General features: G+C 47.4%; 1 protein-coding gene across 32 annotated transcripts in view; it reads right to left on the bottom strand.

The window, feature by feature from the left end:
• The window catches only part of Trerf1 (transcriptional regulating factor 1), a 217,429-nt gene that overhangs the window by 112,783 nt on the left and 82,956 nt on the right, over positions 1 to 21,690 (bottom strand). For 24 of the 32 annotated variants that reach the window (XM_027389130.2, XM_027389134.2, XM_027389126.2 and 21 more), the window contains one exon: positions 11,983 to 12,069. The exons of 7 other annotated variants lie outside the window; for them this stretch is intronic. The gene's annotated coding sequence lies outside the window, so the exon portion shown is untranslated. Of the gene's footprint in view, positions 1 to 11,982; positions 12,070 to 15,516; positions 15,628 to 21,690 lie in introns of those variants that run through there. One more of the 32 variants, XM_035451621.1, reaches the window with a different exon arrangement.

The following is a 21,690-nucleotide window of genomic DNA, read 5'->3' as shown; positions in this document are numbered from 1 at the left end:
AACTTTACCTCATCAGATTCGTACTGTATGCATTCTGTCACCTTTTTTCTTCGCTTAGAGTGCTCCATGTTGAACATAGTTATCATACTTCCAATCTTAACAGTACAGCTGCACATAAAATTATAACTATCTTGTCACACTGCAGAGTGATTATTAATAATGATATTGTGCCGAGAGAACCATTTTATCTGATAATTATTCAACTGCTGGACAGTAATTGTGTGTATGTGGGTGTCCTTGTCTGAACTGCTATTAACGGCATCATATTTTCCCTTCATGGTAGTTGAGGAGTTGATTGACAAAGGTGGGATTACGGGATAAAAAATGATAGCAACTGAAGAGATGGCTCAGTGGGTAAGGGTTTGTTCCCTAAGCACGAGAACTTGAATTCAAATCCCCAGTGTTCACAGGAACCTGAAACGCAGTGCAGAGGAAAGTAGACACAGGAGGATCACCGGGCTTGCTGGCTGCCGGCCTAACTCCAGGTTCATTGAGAGACCCTGTCTCAAGGCAGAGAGTGTAGAGCAGGGGACACCTGACACCCTGTGTGCGTGCATCCACCCAACCGCCCCACACACACAGACACACAGATACACACACACAGATACACACACACACACACACACACACACACACACGAGAGAGAGAGAGAGAGAGAGAGAGAGAGAGAGAGACAGACAGACAGACAGACAGACAGACAGACAGACAGACAGACAGCGCTTTTGGTATTTCCCTGCTTGCTCTTGTCTTGCTAGCAAGTCTAATCCTTCCCTGGTATTAGAACCTACTTCTTTGGGATTCCAGCACATACTGAAGACCAGATAGGATATCCAGCCTTATGGACTGAACAACTACTGGATTCTCAGACCTTCCAAACATAGGCAGCCATTGTTAGATTAGCTGGATCACATACATATGTGTAAACACACACACACACACACACACACACACACACACACACACACACACACACACACATATTAATGTGTATAAAAACATATACACACATAAACACACACAGATATAGCTGAATGAAGGGAATTTATTAGAATGACTGAGAGGCTTTGGTGTGTGTGTGTGTGTGTGTGTGTGTACACCCTCTATAAGTTCTGTTACTATAGAGAATCCTGACTAATACAGAGCACTTGCTGCTTTTACAGAAGACGTGGGTTTAGTCCCAGCAAACACACAGGTGGCTCACAACCACATGTAACTCTAGTTCTAGAGATCTGATACCCTCTGTGGCCTCTAAGAGTATGTGAACACATGTTGCAGACATTGTAGACATACAGTCAGATACACATAGATATATATAAATAAAATCTTTTTTAAAAAGAGGCATTTTGGGTAAAATATGAAAATATTATTTTACTGGTGTTTTAACTTTCATCTTTTTATTACACGAACTTTGAATATTTTGCACCTGAATCTGGTTGCTTAGTGTTGTGTTTGTTTGTCTGTCTTTCCATGTGCCCTAGCAACACCCTTGTGCTTTGGTTTTAACTAGCGCATTTCTCATTATGAAGATATTAACTCTGTCTGTCATGTCTCTTCCTGTCTTTATTTCCAATAGTTTACATGAAGGAGCCACTGCCTTTCCCCCTGGAACCCACTGACCACTCTTCCTTTCCTTTGTTTAAGCAATATTCGAGTTCATAGATTTCCTATGCCTCTACATTTGCACTTTAATTGTTTTATCCATCTCTAATTCGTTTTGGTAAAGCCAAGATGATGTCTTGCAAATTGCTAACAAGGTATCCAAATTATTTATTGAATAATCTATTGATTTTCAATGACTGCCTTGTAATTTATTAAATTATTTACACAAGGGTCTATTTCGGATCCATCTACCTCATCTGTTCTCTCTGTTACAGGGAGAACCCTGTAGCATTTTAATTATAAAGGTTCCAGATTGGATTTCCCTTTTTCTTCATTAAAAAGTGTGTGACTGTGAGAGTGAGCGTGTGTGTGTGTGTGAGTGTGTGTGTGTGTGTGTGTGTGTGTGTGTGTGTGTCAGAAGTGAGCCTCCAGGCCCCACTTGTCTCCACCTCTCATCACTCAGGTCACAGATGTGTGGCCAGACCCAATTCTTCCATGGACAACTCCACATGCCTGTGCAGGAAGCATGTAACCCACTGAGGTGTCATATTTCCAGCCCCACACATTGCATTTTCCAATCGAGCAGAACTATGCAGTCTGATGGCCATTAAACCTGACTACCCCCCAAACCATTCTCAACTACTTACTTCCCCAAACAGATTAGCACCCATCTTGGGAAGTCTAGAGCATCCTGCTACCACTTTCAGAGGATGACAGTGGACTGGGAACTCACTTCTGAACTATCCAAGTCCTTACTCTTCACACCATCTAGAACAGGGATTATAGTTAAGCTCTGAAGTCTCCTTGAGCTAAACCCAAGCAATCTGGAATGGATGGTAACTAAGACAGGATATGATGGCCAATCTTAGCTGTCAAGTGGACCACACCCGGAATCAACTAAAACCCCAGTGCCTGGGCACACCTATGAGGGATTTTCTGGACCAGGCCATTTGAAAGACTCATCTTAAACCTGGACCACACCTTCTGGTCATGGAAGAAGGAAGCTCTTGTCTGCTTGCCCTCGCTCTCACTGGCAAGCTCATCCACCCTGTTGTTGAGGCATCCATTTGATGGTTTTAGGACCTCCTTTGGGATTGCAATGTAGACTGAAGACAAGATGAGACATCCAGCCTCATGGACAACCAGATTCGTGGCCTGTCAGGAGACAGACATTGGACTAGGTGGACCACAGCCTGAGAGCCACTACGACAAATCAGTATGTCTGTATGTATGCATGTGTGTATTTAGGAATGTGTGTATGTACATATGTATTTATGTATTCATTCTATCAGTCCAGTTCCTTTAGAGATCCCTGAGGAATACTACAGGGTCTCACTGTGTCACCCTGATTGGCCCAACACTCACTAGGTAGATAAGGCTGGGCTTCAACTCAGCAATCCTCCTGCCTTTGCCTCCCAAGTGCCAGGATTAAAGTTGTGCACCTCAATGGGCTATCATTTTCTTCACACTGTTTATTTTCCAGGGTATCGTTTTCTACTTCTGTATCTGCTAAAACATAAAGGAAAATGCTTACGAGTCAATGCCCCACTGGCCAACAGCACCCTCAGTGCTTCCTCAGTAAGAATGTGCCAGCAGCCATTCTCTTTCTTACCCATGGGATGCTCACTTACACAGTGTTGGCCTTTCCCATCCACCAGTTCCCAAGTCACTGATATTAAGACTAAATATTAATTACAAATGCTTGGCCAATAGTTACTAGCTAAGTCTTACATTTCGGTTAACGCATATTTTTAATCTATGATTTGTCACGTGGCTTGGTACCTTTTCTCAGAATAGCACGCCCATCTTGCTTCTCTCTGCGTCTGTTTGCTACAATAGACTCCTTTCTTCCTCCACCCCTCCCAAGCATTCTCAGTTTGGCTCTCCTATCTAACCTTATTCTGTTAAGCTTTTGGCCAGTTAGCTTCTTTATTAAACCAATCACAGCAACATATATTTATACAGTGTAAATGAATATTACTCATTACAAATTCCCTTCTGAGAAGTTGAGCTGAGGGCGCAGGAGAGATGGCTTAGAGGTTAAGAGCACTGGCTGCTCTTCCAGAGGACCTGAGTTCAATTCCCAGCAACCACATGCTGGCTCACAGCCATCTATAATGGGATCTGGTGCCCTCTTCTGGTGTGCAGGCATACATCGCATACATTAAAAGTAAATAAACAAATAGATAAATAAATAAATATTTGCCGGGAGGTAGTGGAACACATCTTTAATCCCAGCACATAGGAGGTGAGTTTGAGGCCAGCTTGGTCTACAGAGTCAGTTCCAGGACAGAGAAACCCTGTCTCGAAATCCCCCCCCCCAAAAAGGAATTAGTATCTTACATGTCCTTTTTTTTATTTTTAATACTTGTTTCTCCGATTCTTAGTGAAATGGTTTTGTTTTAACTCACTGCTTTCCCTTCTCCCCATAACCAAGAGTAAATGCCCAAAAAGAAGCATTGTTAGGAAGAGATCATACTCCTAGGTTTGGTTCCCTTTTAGGGGACACAAAGGAGGTCACAGGAGGGGTCAGAGATTTCATGGAGGTTGACTGAGTTTGTCAAACACGCTTTCAGCAACTAAAGAACCTAAGATTTAGGTAATAAGGAGAGAGCCTGGGCCATCTTAGCTGTGTACCCTCCACGGCAATGGAAGCTTGTCCCTCTAGGAGGTTTTCTACTGCAGAGTCCCTGGACCAGTGACCTTGAGGACACTTAGGGGAACATACATGAAGGCTCTAGATTAGAGACGGGAATTTCTATGTCTTCCATGTTCCTGACCAAGTTCTAAATGTCAACGAGAAGGCACTGGAGGCAGGACCTGTGGCAGTTAGTTAGATATGGATAATGTAGTGAGAGTGGGGCTACTGTGGCAGGGTTAGTGGGGTGAAGAGGATGAAGACGCTCCAAAGGTCCCTTTCTCTGAGCTAAGAAGAGACCACAGAGGGAAACATTCCTTGTAGGCACCTAGAGATTGGATTTCCCAGCCTCAAAACAAAACAAAAAACAAAAAAAGGCATTTGCTCTTACAATCCAGGTTGCAGCCCATCACTGCAGGGAAGGCACAGTGGCAGGCACTTAACACAGTCACACACATCCCAGGGCAAAGAGAAATGACTGCATGCCTGTGATCAGCTTGATTTCACTATACTTATAAAGTTCGGGACCCTGGGCCTAGGGAATGGTGCCACCCAGGATGACAATCCCCCCATAGACATCTCCACAGGTCAAACCAATACAGAAATCGCTCATTGAAACTCTTCCCAGGAAATTCTAGGCGGTGTTGAGACAATTAAAGCTAACCATGCTGGTGAGACGCCAGGCATCTGTGGATGTAAGTGCCAAAGTGCACTAGCCACGTCTGTTGTCAGTCAGGGTGTTAACCACAGGTCAGTTCAGCACAAAAGTAAAATCCCTGACACTCACTCTGGCTTCAGGGCGGCATGATTTCAGCCCATCTCCTGTGCATGGATGCATTAGCGCAGGACAGAGGAGTTGTTCATGTGTGACCAGCCATGTCACACATGAAATAATCCTAGCTAGAGAGCAGAACGTGCGTGTCAAAGCATAAAGAAGAACACTGGCATGACTGCTCTGGTGTCACCAGTCGATGCTAGAGGATGATCATGTACAGGCGTGTGCATGGGTCATCAAGCATGCCTGGCATTTTACATGGGATTCCGGGATCTGAACTCAGGTCCTCATGCTTGCTGGCCAGGGCTTTAACCTCAAGCAATACAGCACCCACACCCAGCTGCCACTGCTTGGAGTTTTTTGTTGTGGTTGTGCTGTTTGTTTGTTTGTTTGTTTATTTATTTATTTATTTATTTATTTATTTATTACCTTGGTGCACATGGGAGGTCAGAGAGTAATGCTCAGGGAGTCAGTTCTCTCCTTCTACCACGTACATCCCAGAAATTAAACTCAGGTCATCAAGGCTCCACATCAAGCAACTACTAAACCATCTAGCTGGCCCCTGCTTGGAGAATTCTAATGATTCCAAAAGACATCATTCCTAAAAAAATCATACAAGGGCTGAAGAGACGGCTCAGATGGCATAAGCATAAGGACCTGAGTTCAAATCCCAAGCACCCATATAAGAAGCAAGACATAGCTGTGCCTGCAGAAAGGGGGTGGTGGAGGTCTTTAGAGCTCACTGGCCAGCCAGTCTTACTGAGTCAGGGGACTCCAGGTTCAGTAACAGATCCTGTCTCAAAAAACAATGTGGAGAGCAATATGGGAAGGCACTTGACATTCACCTTTGACCTCCACACCTACGCACACATGAACATACACACAGCTTTCCCTCCCTCTCTCTCTCTCTTTCCTTTTCTTTCTTCCTTTCAATTACCCCTTAGAAGCTACCAAAATAGCACATTCTCTCTCTCTCTCTCTCTCTCTCTCTCTCTTTCTCTCTCTCTCTCTTTCTCTCTCTCTCTTTCTGTGTGTGTGTGTGTGTGTGTGTGTGTGTGTGTGTGTGTGTGTTAAGCACTGTTTTTTGTTTTTTTCGTGAATGCAAACATGTGGGTTCCATGAAGCACATTTGGGGGTCAGAGCCTCGCCTGGGGACTGCTCCTCACTTTTCACTTACTGAGACAGTGTCTCAAAGGTGCCATAAATGCCAGGCTACCTGATGGGTGAACTTCTGGGGCGAACCCTGCCTCCACCTCCCAGCATGCCTTAGGATTGTTGAGATTATAGACAGGCACTACAGCATTTGGCTTTTAACACGGTGCTAGGAAGTCAAACTCAGATCCTCACGCTTGGCTTGCAAACGCTTTACCCACTGAGTGTCTCCCAGGCTGTGTAACAGGTGGCTTAGCTACAGGAACTCACACTGACCAGCAACTGCCCACTGGATGCTGCCGCTATTATAGGCACGTCCTTTCCTTTCTAGGGCTCTTCAAATAAAACGGGCTGCACAGACTTATGCTTACACACACACACACACACACACACACACACACACACACACACACACACACACACACACACACTTTCCCATCCACAGTGCCATACCATAAAACTGAAGGCCAAAATAATTTGAAGGGGGAGTTTCCTTCTTTAAAATCACATTAAGGATGAAACAGTGGAAAAGGAAAAGCTGTTGGCACGCCTTTTCATTTGACCTACTTAGGCATTTCAGGATTCTGCCTCCCTTTTGATAGCACAGAGAATGTCTCCCTCTGTCAAAAATGAATTGGGTTTATCAAAAACATGTGTGAGGAGTGAATTTCCCCACAACTTTAACCTTTATTACATTCAATCGAGACCTGACAACAGAGAACCCCTGGTCCCTGAGCAAGTTTCAAAAAGCATCACATTTTCCCTTTTGCATTACACAGGTAACTCCCCATCTCCAGGTGGTTCCCCGTCACCACTTCCAGGCAGCACCCATCCCTAGTGCAGCTTGAAGAGCTGACAGCAGAAGGACAAGGACAGTGCAGTAAATAGTTCTAAGGTGGATTCTTGGTCACTCTCAAGCCTTTTCCTTGCACTGTCCGCATCGACCCCACCCCTTTCCAGCATCAAATGACCCCTTCTTGATTCAGAAACTGAAGTGATGAAGTTAAAGAAAAGCCCCGTGCTCTCTGTTCTCACTAATCTGGGAACCACAAATCAAGGCCCTTTAACTCTCCAGGATTCTGACACAGGCCCGAAGACCAAAGTCTTAGGCTGGAAAATGACAACAGCATCCCACACGACCAACTGCAGCATCCCACACGACCAACTGCAGCATCCCACATGACCAACTGCATCCCACACGACCAACTGCATCATCCCACACGACCAACTGCAGCATCCCACACGACCAACTGCAGCATCCCACACGACCAACTGCATCCCACACGACCAAATGCATCCCACACGACCAACTGCAGCATCCCACACGACCAACTGCAGCATCCCACATGACCAACTGCATCCCACACGACCAACTGCAGCATCCCACACGACCAACTGCATCCCACATGACCAACTGCATCATCCCACACGACCAACTGCAGCATCCCACACGACCAACTGCAGCATCCCACACGACCAACTGCAGCATCCCACACGACCAACTGCAGCATCCCACACGACCAACTGCAGCATCCCACACGACCAACTGCAGCATCCCACACGACCAACTGCATCATCCCACACGACCAACTGCATCATCCCACACGACCAACTGCATCATCCCACACGACCAACTGCAGCATCCCACACGACCAACTGCAGCATCCCACACGACCAACTGCATCATCCCACACGACCAACTGCAGCATCCCACACGACCAACTGCATCATCCCACACGACCAACTGCAGCATCCCACACGACCAACTGCAGCATCCCACACGACCAACTGCAGCATCCCACACGACCAACTGCAGCATCCCACACGACCAACTGCAGCATCCCACACGACCAACTGCAGCATCCCACACGACCAACTGCATCATCCCACACGACCAACTGCAGCATCCCACATGACCAACTGCAGCATCCTATGGCTGAATTCTGCTGATGTCAGTGCTGTATGTCAGCCACAGGCTCATGTTCTGAGGATGTAGTTTGTGGCAGTACTTTGAAGGCTGTGGAGTCTTTAGGAGGTAGACCTACTGGGCGGAAGCAGGTCACTAGATGAAGGCCTGGAGGGTTGTTCCTGCCCCTGGTGCTGGCCTGCCCTTTCTGCTTCCGAGTCCACTGTCACATGTTCCCACTGCCATCAGTTCTGCCACACTGTCCCCAGGAGCTAAAATAAATCTTTTCTCTTTTACATTGGTTGTGCCTGGTCTTTTATAACAGCATCCAGAAAACTAAGACATCACCCAGTCCAGGTGGTCCCAAAATCCAACCAACCAGAAAAACCCAGCTGTGTGGCTACTCTGGAAAACCAAAGCTCAGGAGGATCAGTCAGCCCTCTGGATCCTCAAAACAGAACAAACAGAAATCTGCCGGGGCAGGTGACCTTGGGCCACAAGAACCTGAAGGGCTTTCAGTGGAACATACAGACTCATTGCTATGAAGTTTACAAACCCTTATTTTTCTGGGGGTAACATCTACTTTTTAACCTAAGAGTTATGCCACTTAAACTTCTCTATTTTAATGTCCTTCCCAAATAAATTCTAATAAAAATACTTCAACTTTAAAAAATCCATAACCACTAAATATTTCAGTACACTTATTTACCTTATCCCTAAGAGAGCTAACTAAACAGGGGCAGACAATTTATTTGTTGTGAAGAGAGTTAATTTGTTGGATTAAAGATGCGCAGAAACGAAGGAAGGTGACACATTCTGAGATATATGACACTAATAAAAGTAACATTTATTGGGCCAGCCACTGGGCTAAGTACCTGATTGGATTGCCTCAGTGAAGCAGTTGCTATTCTTATTCCCATTTTATAGATGTGGCTATAAATGAGAGGCTTCATTACAGCCATTTAATCTTCACCAGTCCAGAATTCTGAGTGCAGTGTTTACCCTGGCTATAAAAAGGATGAATTAGCAAATTAGAAATTAAAGGGGATTGAGGAAGGCATAGTTAGCTCACTGGATTGACGACTCTACGTCTTAAGACTTTCAAGAAACCAGACAGTACCTGCTGCCAATGGGAACTTCCTGGGAGAGCTCTGCCTACAACCACACTGTTAAAATACTTTCTGGCCTGGGAATGGGGTTTGCACTTGCCAAGCAGGCTGGAACGCATGAGGGGCAGCCTGCAGCACTGACCCAGGGCCTTTCTGCCACCCCACCTCTGAACTTGCTCACATTTTTGCTTTCACTGTTTCTAAGCTGGCTCACATGGAGAAATGTATAACAGTCACTTCAGAGAAGAGACAGGAGGCCTTGTGCAGGCTGCAGGACTTCCCAGGGTCTTTTGCTGTTTTGTTTTGTTTTGCTTTGCTTTGCTTTCTTTTTTGAGGTGTGTGTGGGGGGTCCCACTATGTAGCCCTGGCTGTCCTGGAACGCACTATGGAGACCAGGCTAGGACAGAACTCAAAGAGACCCTCCTGCCTCTGCCTCCTGAGTGCTGGGATCAAAGGCATACCTGTACATCTGGCTTGCCTGAGTCTTTTTTTTTTTTTTTAATTGAAAAAGAACAAGATTTTTATCACTCTTTCCAGAACTTCCAGTCAATAGTCCACATTGCTGACCTAACGATACAGTTCCACTCACTCAAATGTAAGAAACTTCTGCTCTGGTGCTGGGGGCAGAACCCAAGGCCTCGAGCATGCAAGGCAAACCTCTACCACTACCTCCTGAATGCACACTGTTTTGATACTAAAGCAGAGACAGCCCAAGAGATCAGCACCGCAGCCCTGTCAGTCAGTACCCACCTGCTACTGAGGTCACCCTCCACCAGTTACTCAGCTCTAACCTGTAGGTTCTCTGGTATTTGTGAGCAGCCAGACCAGGCTCCCTAGCCTTGGGGATGACTGGATGATGTGAGGGAAATGGTCACAGGGAGGGGAGCTCATTGCTGATGTCATTATCCTGGAACTTTCAGCCAACTTCCTGTAGGCTGCCTGCACCCCTCTTGGAGCCCATCTATCCAGAGGATTTTCCATTCAGACTCTTGGTCTTTTCATCCATTGAGGCGGGTGTGGAAACAGCTCCATGCCCTGCTGTCGGGGGTGCTCAACCTCTTACTGGGTTTTTCTTGAGCTGCTATCACACCATTATGCACAGTCCTTCCGGACAGTCTCTGCCATTGTTCACATAACAGACACAATGCCTTGAAAATTCAATCAAAATCAGGCACAGTAAAAAAGAAATGTAACCAACTGAGTCCACAAAAGGGACATCCAAGGGGACTCAGCTGGTACATAAGAGTGATCACCCAGCATGTGCAAATCCCTGGTTTGATCCCCAGTACCAAAAAACTAGGTGTGGTGGCATGGTACCTGCCTGTGATCCCAGCACTTGGAAAGTATAAGAAGGAAGACTGGAAGTTCAAGGGCATCCTCAGCTACATCAGGATTTGAAGCCAGCTTGAGCAGGCTACGAGGACTTTGTTTCAAACAAACAACAGAACGAAAAACTGGTCACTGAGAATGTGGTAAAGAACTGTCCCCAGGCTTTTATCTCAACGTTAAAGGCGGGGCTGCGGAGATGACTCAGAGGTGAAGAGCACTGGCTGCTCCTGCAGAGGACCTGGGTTTGGTTCACACCCATCTGTAACTCCAGAGGGTGTGAGGGTGTACCTCCTTGGGCACCAGGTACACATGGTGGCATGCACCGCATGGTGGCATGCACATATACAAGCAGGCAAAACACCCATGCACAGAAAATAAAGAATCTTCCAAAGATGAAGGCTCTGTTTACACACAAGCCGGTGTCCCTCTGGCAGCTCCCGTGGAAGGCCTGGCAAAGAACTAAAGCCATGTGCCTATTTGACAGAGGGAGGAAGAGACGGGAATTGCCCATAGGTCTGAGCTGACAAACACTGGAGATGTTCAGGCTTGCTGGCACTCCTGGTTGAGGAAGCAGGAGGTAGCTGGGCACTTTGTGAACCCAGCCAGGAAGCAGAACCCAACAAATTCTGATGCTCCTCTCTCTCTCTTGATTGCCCCAACTCAGAAAGGGCCTCATATAGTACAGGCTGGCCTTGAACTCAAGATGAAGTTAAGGATAACCTTGAGCTCCTGATTCTCCTGCCTCTACATCCAAGTGTCAAGAGGGGGCTGTCATGTCCCTCTCTTTTTTTGATTCAGCCTGGTACCCAGCTCATGGGATGGCACCATCCATATTCAAGATGATTCTCCCCTTCTCAGTTATACTTCTCGGGAAACGCCTTACAGGTGTTCACAAAATTGTGTCTCCAAGCTCACGCTCCATGGCACTGAGCTGACATTCATTATTAACCACCAGGGAATGACAAGGTGGCTCAGAAGTTAAAAGCACACATTGCTCTTGAGGAAGACCGCAATTTGGCTCTCAGTGCTACATCCCAGCTGGCATAACTCCAGCTCTAGAGGATCCAACACCCACTTCTGGCCCCCACGGGCACTGCAATCATGTGTACACATTGACACATAATTAAAAATAAAACAAAACTATAAAGATGACCCATCAGAACCACAATTCTCCAATAACACATACCCAATCACCACAGTGCCTTCTGAGCATGGGCACTCGGTCCATGGGCACCCTCTCTCCCTTAGCTGTTTACAACTCTGAAAAGATTGGCAAGGCAGGATACCCCCTGCCCTACTCCAGACCATGCTAAAAACCCATGTGAGCATCTACTGACCATTTCCTAGAGACAGTTTGCCAAACACCTGTGGAGTCCAGGGCCACAGCAGCCCTTTTCCACAGCAGGAGTCAAACAAGTAACCACAGGTCCCCTTGCCGCCTCACGATCTGACTACCCAGTCTGGGAGAAGATACCTGATTCAGTATTGAGACGGCTGGAGACTCCTTCAGTGTCGACTTGCTCCCAAGTCTTCCTCTGTCAGCATTCTTGGGGGCCAGAGCCTGTGGAAGTAACCCAAACAACATGTTCAGACGATCTGGCCCTGACATGGGCACGGTAGCAACCATGAGGGTGAGGCCAGGGAAGAAGGCAGGGGTAAGCTCCAAAGAACTCACAGCAGACGGGCCATTGCGGGCAAGGACCCAGCCTGCTGCTGAGGATGGTCCCTGGGGTAGGAAAGGTCTTAGGAGAGGTGAACATAAACTCAGCTCCTGCCTAGTCAAGAACCTCGAGAACTCAGCCCAGCCTCTTGCCTTCAAGTTCCACGTTTAAGCTACCAGTGAACGGTGTCACTGTTAACTTCAAAACACATCTGAAGGTGGAACATTTCTCTCCACCCCTGCAGCAGCTCTGCCCTTAGCCGCTACTGGCATACAGTTAGTGCAGTGACCCTCTCACTAGAGCCATACAGCCTTGTGCTGTGCTAAGGTCCAGAGGGTGGCACATAGTAGGTGCTATGGAATAGCTTCAAGATTTACTGTGGGATCAAAGAAATGAAGAGAAGAAGAGCTGTGAAGGAGGAAGTTGTCTCCAGTGTCAAAAGCAGTTGAGTTCAGAATGATAAGGACCGATGTTCTATCAGTGTGGCAATGCAGAGGCCCCAGGGAGGCCTTGGAGGGACAGTCTCTAGAGACGGCAGGAGTCATCTGCTGCACAGTCCACTGGGAGCCTGTTATGGGCCAGGCCCATCTCTCACAGGCAACAGCAAAGAAATAAAGCTAGAAGACACTGGTCTACCTGGCCAAATGAGAGCCACTGAGAAACACAAGAAATGAGGTCCCAGGCCCAGTGCAGACCAAGGGACTGGTACATGGGCTATGTAGGAAGAGGGCCATTTCTTCCTGGAGTAGGAGACCAGGATGCAGATGAAGACAGTGAGGCAGATCCAAGGCACTGCTGGCTGGGAGGTTTCAGAATGAATGAATGTAGACCAGCTCTGTCTAGAGTGAGGTTAGCAGACAGGGGGCAGGGAGCGGGGGAGGGAGGGAGTTCACTGCAAGTGGGGGTGGTGCAGCACACCTCTTAGTCTGGTGTCCCACAAGCACAGGCCTCCCCTGAAAAGCAGGCCTCCTGTTGTAGCCTCTGCAGCCTGCAGCACTGAGACACAGTTTCAGCAAGCGGCGGTGGTTTTGGTTTGGTCAGGACACGACCTGCGTGGCTGTGTGGTTCTCAACAGCTTGGGTCTACTTATGTTTCTAAAACAAAACTGGAGGGCTACACACATCTCCATTCCCCATTCTGTCTGCGAAGTGTCATTTTCCCAAGATCCCCATAGGAAAGCCACACATTCCATTGCCTAATCCCACCTGCTCACAAAAAATCATGCGTCTAAAAAACACCTAATGCAGGGTGTGCCAGAAGTTGGAATCCTGACACAACTTTCCTGTGAAGCTTTGAGCTTTTTTGTTTGTTTGTTTTTTGGTTTTTGGTTTTTCGAGACAGGGTTTCTCTGTGTAGCTTTGGAGCCTATCCTAGCACTCGTTCTGGAGACCAGGCTGGCCTCAAACTCACAGAGATCCGCCTGCCTCTGCCTCCCGAGTGCTGGGATTAAAGCATTTGAGCTTTTTCCATAGGTTTTCACAGAGGTCTGGAAGCAGGTTTAAAGTGACTTGCACAGTGTTCCAGGCAGTGAGTGGCACACCAGGGATTGACACCTTCTTGCTCCAAGTCCTCAATATTTCATTCCTAAAATTCAGCGCAATGGGGACTGGGAAGACGGTGGAGAGTGCAAAGACCTGAGTTTGGATCTTTGTGTGCCTGCATGAGTGTTGGTGCCAGTCCATATGTAGCTCAGGACAACTTAGGCTGTCAGCCCTCACCTTCCACCGTGTAGACAGAACGCCAGGCCGGCTGGGCTGGCAGCAACTGAGAATTCGTCAGTCTCCACCTCTCATGTGTCTCACCGTGAGTGCTGGAGTGCAGGCGTGTATATATGTACTACCTCATCCGCCCTAAGTCAGTGGGTCCTAATGTACATGCACACCACATACACAGGAAAAATAATCCAACATTATCCATGTCTCTAAGGGCACCTCCCAGCATTCCCTTTTACGATGCACACACCCAGGTAAAACTTCATTAGGCATTATTTCAAACGATCGCATTACCCAACTGATTTGGTTGACTCATCATTACAGCAAAATTGAACTCCACAGCCATCCCTTCTTTGCAAATAGCACACAAGTCTTTCTTAGACCATATTTCCGGGAGGTACTTCTGGTCCACCCAATCCTTAACTTCACCCTCCCGCCCTCTCCTGTGCCTCTTTCAGGTCCCAGCAGTAAAACACTTTGCCCTCCCTGAAGTTCTGACTTTCCTGGCCCTCCCCTGAGGCCCTGCTGAGTAAGTTTACTGAGCCCTCTCTGGTTTCCTCAGAGCCTCACACCACCTCCTTTGAGCGAACTGCATTTAGTTTTTCTGGGTAAGTGCTCTATCAGCCCATAGAGACTACAACAGCCTACACACACACACACACACACACACACACACACACACACACACACCCCGCCATCAGGGCAATTGCAGCTGGGGGCTGGAGAGATGGCTCAACAGCTAAGAGCACCGGGCTCTTCCAGAGGACCCAGAGTTCAGCTCCCAGCACCCACATGGTTACGCACAACCATCTGCAACTCCAGTTCCAGGGCATATGACACCCTCTTCTGGCCTCCAAGGGCACATGGTGCACACACACATGCAGGCAAAACATCTACACACACACACACACACACACACACACAAAACAAACAAAAAAACCCACCACAAACAAAAAATCCAACACTGCCACTGCTGAACAGTGTGAAATGGTTCCACAGAGCAACTGTGGTGTTTGTGAGGTGTAATTTCAAAGGACTTTCAGAAAGCAGAACTGGGAGGGATACAGGCAGGACACTGGCCTTCTAGAAGCTTCTGCAGGTGCATCTATTTTCCTGTGCAGCCTGGCACTTGCTAGCTGCCATCCCAGTGAGGAAGAGGAGAAGGGGTGGGGGGCTATCCTGTCCACCTCAGATTCAAGTCTTCCTTTGCTGCCTCTTCAAGTGTGCTCACACCGATGCCCCGCCCTCTGCCATCCTCAAAGGAAGCACTTTCCATGTGAGCAGGCCAGCTGAGGGAAGGAGCTGCTGGGCACCCAGACAGTCAGTGCTGGGCGTCCACTGCTGCAGGAGAAATGCACTACACCCGGAAATCAGACTCATTCGGCTTCACCTTAGTCTGCGTGGGCCACGAGGGAACCAAGCAGGGATCCCAAGAGCTGCCACGAGTGAACGCCTGGGAGCTATGAAAATCGGCCAAGGATCATCAACCCTTCCCACAGAAAGAAAGGCAGCAGAATATGATGGTGGTCAAAGCAACATCGACGGCAAAGATGCCCAGAAAGAAATCAAGATCTACTCAAACTGAGGGAAGCAAAGGGGTGGCATGCTCCTCCTGACTGAAGTGACAAAACTCACGAGTCGAGCCTGGGGTGGAAGCAAGGCCAGCCTTGGCACCCAGAAGCTGTTCGGCCTTCGGCTGCCAGCCTCGCCTCTTTGATGCTGGTTCCGCACGAGTTAACGTGAGGCCTACATAAAACAAGAAGTGTAAAAATATATCCTTCATGGTGCAGGGCATTACATAAGGGGCCCACTTCACGTCCTCCTCCCTCCTTCCACACCAGTCCTCTCTTAGCATTCATGAAAGCACAGGCAGAAGCCACAAAGCACTTCCCAGAGCTGTTTGCAAAGGACAGCAGAGGCAGCATTTGAGGGGGACAAATGGGCCAGCTCAGGACAGGTGCCGAGGCTTGGGGCCGCACACATGCCCCAATGGGAACTGTACGAGAAACATAGCTTGCGAGGCTGGGAGTGTGGCTTGGTAAGAAGAGTGCTTGATTAGGACCCACAAACCCCAGGTTGGATCCCCAGCTCCAAATAAACTGGGTGTGGTGGTGCATGCCTATGATGCCAGGACTCCAGGATGGCCCAGTTGTAAATTCAGTCACCTGACTGCCAGCTCCACCTCCTGCAGTGGTTTCTCTACTCCCTCCCCGACATAGGTTCCTTTTTTTAAAAAAATAATGACTCATTTAGGAAGAGGCAAAAACCAGAAACTTCAATGGTAAAGATAAAAAGGCACCAGGCTCTTTAAACACCTCCCACTCTGCAGACTGATACCGGATCAGTCTCCCCACACTGGCCATGCTAGTTTGTAACTGGCGGCATACACAATTCTAGCAAAAACACTTCCAGTAATATCTCCACTCTCAGTGTCTCAGGGGTTTCATTACAGATAACAATGGCTTCAGCCCTTCCAGTCCATCAGCTTTTGCAAAACAATGATAAGAAACTAAAGATTTGGGCTGGAGAGATGGCTCAGTGGTTAAGGGCACTGGCTGGTCTTCCAAAGGACCAGAGTTCAATTCCCAGCAACCACACAGCAGCTCACCACTGTCTGTAACTCCAGTTCCAGGGAACCCGACACCCTCACAGACACAACACATGCACATAAAATAAATAAATCATTTAATAGAAAAAGAGAAAGTAAAGATTCTAGCCCATGATTTCTGGGGGTCAAAATCACATCTGATGGGACAGAGATGATCTCTGAGTTATCAACGTGGGCCTTTGGCAGTAGGCCAGGAGTCTGTTGAGACTGACAATGGATTTCTCATTTTAAAAGATCAAATGGACTAGAGAGGTGACTTAATGGCTACGAGCATCTGCTGCTCTCACAGAGGACCAGAATTCAGTTCTAGGCACCCATGTCATGTGGCCTAGAACTCACCAGTCCCAGCGGATCTGACACCGTCTTCTGGCCTCCACAGGTACCTGCATACACCTACCCACACATTGCACACAAGTACAGTACAGGTAATTAAAACTAAAGTAAATCTTCTAACAAAGAAGTCCTCTTGGCATTAAGATTTACGTTCGTTCACATTACTCAAAGGGAACAAAATTACATAACTCTTCAGATTACCACATGAGCTGAGAAGTCTAAATAAAACTAGGCTAAAATGAACAATTAAGATGATCTAATTTCAGGGGTTCTCAACATTGGCTATATGTTGTTCTATTTCCTAAGTTCCTAGCTCCTGCACCCAAGAGTCTATAATACATTTGGTTTGGGTGGAAAACCTGGCATCAGGGTTTTGAGTGTTTACTTTCTTCTAGTTTTCTGTGATTTTGATGCACAACTAAGATTGAGAATTATTCATATACAGATTTTTTTTAGAGTGGGCTGGGAGGCAGTTCAGTCTTGCAAGCACGAGGACCTGAGTTGGGCAGAACCTGTGCAGACACCCACAGGACCGGAGATAAAGATGGGATCCCTGGATATCAGGGATATCAGAGATACCATCTCAAAAAATCGCAGGAGGAGGCTGGGGACCAAAACCCCAGGCTGTCCTCTGATCTCCACATGTACATTATGAATGCATGAATGTACACAGCCACACACATGCACATACATAGAAAAAAACAAACAAACAAACAAAACAGGGACCTAAGGGCTGGAGACATGGTTCAACACTTGCTACTCTGACAGAGGATTGAGATTTGGTTCCCAGCATCTACATGGCCCAGCTACAGCTCAAAACCATTCTTAACTCCAGTTGCAGGGAATCTGATGCCCTCTCTTAGCCTCTGAGGGCACCAGACATGCACATGGTGCAGAGACACAGACTCAGGCAAAGCACGTGTGCACATAAAGTAAAATAAACAAACCTTAAATAAAACAGATCTAAAAAATTAAGTAAATCTAGGGCTGTGGCCCAGGTGTAGAGCACTTGCCTAGCATGCACCAGGCCCTGGTTCTACCCCTAGAACCAGGAAAATAAGTAGACACATACATGAATATGGGCATAAAACAAAAATCATAAAAGTTAAAAAAAAACAACTAAGGAACAGTCCAAAGTGATACCAGAAACAAAATCAAAATCAAATTTGATATCAACAGCTTCCATGCCAGCTCCGCCCAGAGTTCTGAATTCACAGACTTAATAATAATAATAATAATAATAATAATAATAATAATAATAATAATAAGAAGAAGAAGAAGAAGAAGAAGAAGAAGAAGAAGAAGAAGAAGATGGAGAAGAAGAAGTGAGGTTAACAAAGATGCTGGTCTTTATTTGTGGAGCATTTTACAGGTATCTACCAATTACCACGACCAGTTCCTGACACTTCCACTACACCACCCACCCCCAGCCCCTACCCAAGGGGTAAAATCTGGCCATAACTGGCTCTGACCGCCATCTTCATCCTCCCTGCTCCTCATATATCAATGTCAATCCAAACCCAGACCTCAGAAAGTTCCGTGCCTACCTTTCCCTAACTCCACACACACCTTTTCTCAAGTTCCTTCTCTGCCACAAACTGCTTCCCAGTCCTCCAACCCCTCCTCACGGCCTGCACTGACATCTGAGAAGTCACAACAGCCAAGCCTCCCTCTCGCTGCTCCTCCTCCAAAGTATTTTAGTTAGCCTTTCTGTCTCCCTAATCAAGGGAATCCTGCTAACTGCAAACGGGGAACCAGGCACAAGGAGGTGTGTCTTATTGCCCTTCAGTTTGAATTTGGAGCAAACAAGTATTTTTTTTTTAATGAATTAAAAACCAGGGGCCAGTGAGATGACCCAGCTGGTAGAGTTGCGAAGCCAGACAACCTGAGTTCCATCCTACCAGGGATGGAACATGGCAGGAGAGAACCAACTCCTGCAAGCTGGTAGATCTCCATACATGTACTGTGGCATATGTATGCATGCACACATAAATAGAACAAACAGATGAATTTTTAAAACCAAGGCACAGAGGCACAGGTTAATGCTCAGCCTTGTAAGTGCAGAAAGTCTGTCCAGGAAGTTCACATATTCAAATTCAAAATGTAAGCGATACAGAGTGGATGACCGGTGACGTGAATTGTCCTTCCCCTTTTTCTGTGTAATCTTTATTACTTCTGACTTCTCGAGGGGAGGAAATCACGACAGTCCAGACCCAAGACCAAGCACTGGATCACATCTAGAAAACACGCACATTGAGCAGCGGACTCCAGGCCAGGTCCCAGCATGCACTGGGGAACCACACCCTCTTTGACAAACGGGCGGCTTCTTCATTAGACCCTCCAGGCTTCTGTGTCCTGCCTGGACCTTGGATCCCAAGGATCCCTGAGCCATTGTGGGTTCCAAGAACAGGTGTGGAGGAGGGGTCATAATGTAAGTGACAAGCCATGCACAGGCCCATCTGGCCCTCTACAGCCACACAAGCCCACATCCTCTCCTGTGTGTCTTCCCAGACCCCCATCTCTGTCTACCTCAGGGGCTTTCTCTCACCACTGCTGGGTCACTGCTAATCAACAGCTACACATACTCCAACTAACAGACAACTTGGACATCAGGCTTCTAAAAACTCATAGGATCATAAGGGGCAGATGGCGGGATTCCCCGACCTTCCCTCTCCCCATCACTCCTTAACATCTCTTGAGGCTAAGAAGAGAAGTGAGAGAATATTCCAGGAGGCAGGAAGGGAGCTGAGGGCCCAAAGCCTGGGAAATCACAGAGTAGGGTGCACCGCCAGGGAGGTACAGGGCACTGGGTCACACCTCTCGAGAGGAGGAACAGTGCCTGGTATGCCCAGGGAGGAACAGCCTTGGGACACTTAGGAAGCTCAAGCCCACCTGGGCATGCCAGCAGGGATCCAAGTGAGGAACCTAGCCTCTCGTTGGCAGGGACCACTTCCCTGCAGCCCCGTCAGTTCTTCCAGTGTGTAAAGAGGATCTAAGCCAATGGGGTGGGTGGAAAAATAGGAATAGAGAAAAAAGAAATGAAATTGAGCAACATCACCAGGAGATGGGCGAAGTCCCCCATGTCACACGTAGTCACTGTAGTGACTCTGGGAGACACGAGCTCCCAAAACAGACATCCGCCAATTATCCAAACTGCTGGGATGATGAACTTTGAACTCTCAAAAGAGCCAGCACAGGTTTTGCTCATTTGTTTCTGTGGTGCTGCGGACAGGACCCTGGGTCTCAAGGCAGGTGTTCTGTCATGGACCTAGGCTTTTTGGAAAGCACCGCCTTCATGAGGGCTGCTGGCCACACATGCAGGTCTGAGAAGAAAGCCTGGCTTTCTTCTGGAAATCACCACTGCTGACTCGTAAAGATGGTTCGCAGGCTGGCTAAGAGAGAAAGGGTACCATGAACAACCCTGACCACCTAAGTGTGAGCCCCAGGACTCGAGTGGAAGGAGAGAACCAACCACACAAACTGTCCTCTGACGTCCGACGTCCACATAGGCCTGGACACTCTCTCTCTCTCTCTCTCTCTCTCTCTCTCTCTCTCTCTCTCTCTCTCTCTCACACACACACACACACACACACTTTTTAACATTTTCAAATATAACATTATCAAATATATATATATATATATATATATATATATATATATATATATTATATATGGTCCCTTTCTCAGAGCTTTGGCCCTTCTGAGGCTCCAGGGACACCCCTCTCAGACCTTGTGTGGTAATGATTTTCCCCACTGGTCCCTGTGAGTTGTACCATCCTGGTGACAGTCCTTAGCCCGCCTCTAGCCCTACAAACAATTACTTCCTTCGAGTCACTTCAGCAGAACCTTGGAGTGAATGGTGAATTCAGAGAATACTTAAGAGCTACACTTTAAGCACATTGGAGTCTCTCTCACTCAGTATTTGGGATGCCTTGCTCAGAGCACAGTGAGGCAGCGTCACCTGCCACTGACTGCCCAGGAAGAGATGTGAGAGGTGGGAGAGGCTGGAGAAGGTCTCATGGAGGAAGTGAGATCTGACTTGGATCTCAGAAAACTAGGTTCAAATAGGTCAAATGGAAAGGAAGTGGGAAGATTACCCCAAGCAGTGGGCTGGCATCCGAGCCACGGCCACAGGATGGGCGGGCGGGGACCATGATGGAGGAAGGAGCCCTGAGAGTGGTGTGTGCAAATGTTCAGGAGTCCCACGGATGGTCTAAGCCCACCTCCACTTCTCAGACCCACATCCTCCATCAGTAAAAAGACACGATAAAGACAAGAATATGGCCGGGCGTTGGTGGTGCACGCCTTTAATCCCAGCGCTTGGGAGGCAGAGGCAGGTCAATCTCTGTGAGTTCGAGGACAGCCTGGTCTCCAGAGCGAGTGCCAGGATAGGCTCCAAAGCTACACAGAGAAACCCTGTCTCGAAAAACCAAAAAAAAAAAAAAAAAAAAAAAAAAAAAAAAAGAATATGGCACTTACCCTCTAGGGATGTAAAGAGAAGATGCTCCTGAAATGCTTGTAATATTTGTTACCTGATGCCAAAATGCTGTTATTCCATTCTTGTAGCCACACACACAATACCCAGTGCCCACCCTGACAATGCAGCTAGGAAATTTTCTTCTCTTTCTTTCTTTGGTTCATTCAATTGTTTCTTTATACTCTTGTGTTTGTTAGTTTTAATGTCTTTATTAGCGTACTTTTGTGCGTGAGGTATGCATACATATGGATGCATATGGAGACGCATACCAGGCATCTCCCTCAACCTTATTTTTTTGAGAGCTTCTCACTGAACCTGAAGCTGCCCCATGAGCTTCAGAAATCCTCCTGTCTCTGGCTCCCCAAGTCTGGGATTACAGGTACATGCTGCC

The sequence above is a fragment of the Cricetulus griseus genome (genome assembly GCF_003668045.3).
Source record: "Cricetulus griseus strain 17A/GY chromosome 1 unlocalized genomic scaffold, alternate assembly CriGri-PICRH-1.0 chr1_0, whole genome shotgun sequence".
Classification (NCBI taxonomy): domain Eukaryota; kingdom Metazoa; phylum Chordata; class Mammalia; order Rodentia; family Cricetidae; genus Cricetulus; species Cricetulus griseus.
The sequence above is the reverse complement of the archived record's forward strand: the minus strand, read 5'-3'. Positions and strand labels throughout refer to the sequence as shown.